Below are 2,861 nucleotides of genomic sequence, written 5' to 3'. Positions count from 1 at the left end.
CAGTGTGGCTGCCCCGTTTTTGCATTCCCACTAGTGTGTGAGAGTTCCTGTTGCTCCACATCTTTGCCAACATGTGCTGTCGTCACTGTTGTAGGTTTTGGCTTTCTGTTAGGTGTCTCATTTTAATTTGCAATTCCCACGTGATGTTGACCATCTGTAAATGTGCTTACTTGCCATCTGTATATCTTTTTTGGTAAGGTGTGTATTTAGGTCTTTTGCCCGGTTTTTCATCAGATCGTTCATTTTCTCGTTAAGTTTTAAGAGTTCATTGTATACTTTGGATAAATGTCCTTTATTAGATGTGCCTTTAGCAAATATTTTCTTAACAGTTGGTTGGCTTGTCTTATTCAGAGTGTCTTTTGCAGAACAGAAGTTTTAAATTTTAATGAAATCCAGCTTATCAATTACTTCTTTCATGGATTGTGTCTTTGGTGTTTTATCTAAAAATGTTATCTCCGTACCCAAGGTCATCTTCATTTTTTCCTGTGTTATCTTCTAGTTTTAATAGTTTTGCATTTTATACTTACATCTGTGGTCCATTTTGAGTTAATCTTTGTAAAGGGTGTTAAGGCCTGTGTCTAGATTTCATTTTTTGTGTACATGAATATTCAGGATCATTTGTTGAAAAGACCGCCTATCCTTTCTCCATCGATTTGCCTTGGCTCTTTGTCAGGATCAGTTGACTATATTTGTGTGGGTCTATTTCTGGGCTCTGCATTTTGTTCCATTGATCCATTTGTCTGTTCTTCTGCCAATACCACACTGTCCTGATTACTGTAACTTTATAGTAAGTGTTGAAGTCTGGTAGTGTCAGTCTTCGGCCTTTGTTCTTCTCCTTCGATATGAGCGAGCTATTCTGGGTCTTTTGCCTCTGTCAGCTTTAGAATCAGTTTGTCAACACCCAGGAAATAACTTGCTGGGGTTTTGACTGGGACTGCCTTGATTCTATAGATTAAGTGGAAAAGAACGAACATCTTTGACGACATTGTCTTCCTGTCCATCACAATGGAATAGCTCTATATTTATTTAGTTCTTTGATATCTTTCGTTAGTTTTATAGTTTTTCTCATGTAGCTCTTGTACATATTTCGTTAGATTTATACCTAAGTATTTTACTTTTTTGTTGCTAATGTAAACGGTGATGTGTTTTTCATTTCGATTTCTACTTTATTGCTGGTATGTAGGAAAACGATTGACTTTTATATATTAACCTTGTATTCTCTAATCTTCCTGTAATTGCTCGTTAGTTCCAGATTTGTTGTTGTTGTTTTGTTGTTTTGTTTTCAGTCTAGTCTCTTGGTTTGTCCACTCTGACACTGATGCCCATGTTCTCCTTCCTGGTGTCCCCCCACCCCCACCCACCCTGTGGCACTCTGGCTGCCAGCCTGGCCTCCTCCACAGCCTCCCCGTCCTCCCTCAGCTGCCAGGGAACCGTACACCACCCCTCGGGTAGCCCTTGTCTTTCGCTTTCCACTAGTCTGTTTGCCTCCACAATGAGATCGTAATCACCGTGCCTTTCTTAACTATTTATAGATCTTTCTGTGCCCGGTATTCCTCTTTTTGAGTATCGTAGTAGCCCAGGGGCTGATGATGAAATAATAAAAAAGTAAGTCCTGGGAAGTCAGCGTAGGCTAGATGGGCGATGGAGCACTTTGTGGAGAAATTAGGAGCACCCCGAGCTCATAGGTGAAAGGACCTTTCAGGTGGGAAGAGTAGGCAGAAGCATGTTCCGAGGATGCTCAGGATAGTGGCTTAAAGTGGGCATTTTAGGAACACTGTTTGAGGGACGTTTGGTAATTCTGTACACATTTTTGGTTGTCATGATTTGACGGCACTATTTGGTATCTAGTGTGTAGAGAGGGCAGGGATACTGCTAAACATCCTTCATGCACAGGACAACCCCTCCTCTTCCCCCAACAAAGAATTCTCAGGCTCTAAATGTTAACAGCGCTGAGGCGGAGCAACCCCGGAGCAGGGGACTGAAGACTGACCTTTGCTCTTTCATCCACCTGGCATACTCGTGAAGATTAACCTTTGCTTTGTGATTGCTGCTTATGGTGAGCAGCTCATGTCATCTCATGGAATCTTCACATAAGCCTCTATTAGATGTGTTATATTATGGTGAGAAGACAGGCTTGGAGGCGTTGACTTGCCCAAGGCCATGCTACTTTCTGGGAAGCCAGCAAAGGCCTGTTCTTTTACCTCTGCCTCCAGGCCTGAGGTTAAGGCACCTGCCTGCCTATCTCAATTACAACATAGTCGGAAGTATTACGGAAGTTTTTTTTTTTTTTTTCACCTGAGCTATGATTGTTTCAAGTGCTCTAAATTCAGTAGCTGTTTTGGAATTATGCTGTCTTCTCTTGACTCTATATCCAGTCCTTTGGACTTAAGGATTATTTTTCTGCTGAGATACTGGTTATGTTGTGAGTTTTGTTTTTTCTCCCCTCTACTCATTTTGACTTTTTTTTTTTTTCCATTTTGACTTTTGTATTATGCTCTTGAAACTCTTGAGTCCAGGCCCTAAGCCTTAGGGAGAGTTAATCCTGTGTGTGCTGGACTTGATGCTGTGTTATTTGTGGACATTTTCTAGAGCTTTCAGTGGCTTTTCTGCCTTTCAGCAAAATGTAGTCGGTTATGTGCAGACCACGTAACTTCTCATCTTTATTTAGCAGATGAAAAAATCTTTGTATTAAAGGTTTCTCTGGAACAGGGAATGTCTTGGATGTGTCATTGCCTGAGCATTGAGCTGACTCGGCTAGGTAGGAATTCTTTCCCAACCGATTAAAAATATGTATAGATGTTTTTGATGGATGAACGAGTAAGAAAATGTGGCATTTACATGCAATTGGAATATTATTCAGC

General features: G+C 40.9%; 1 protein-coding gene across 1 annotated transcript in view; it reads left to right on the top strand.

Annotated features, from left to right (window-relative positions):
* Positions 1 to 2,861, top strand: part of CHKA (choline kinase alpha) — a 53,327-nt gene that overhangs the window by 5,894 nt on the left and 44,572 nt on the right. The gene's annotated exons all lie outside the window — the stretch shown is intronic.

Source organism: Pteropus vampyrus, unplaced genomic scaffold (genome assembly GCF_000151845.1).
Source record: "Pteropus vampyrus isolate Shadow unplaced genomic scaffold, Pvam_2.0 Scaffold446, whole genome shotgun sequence".
NCBI lineage: Eukaryota > Metazoa > Chordata > Mammalia > Chiroptera > Pteropodidae > Pteropus > Pteropus vampyrus.
Note: the sequence above shows the minus strand (reverse complement) of the source record. Positions and strands in the feature narration are given on the sequence as shown.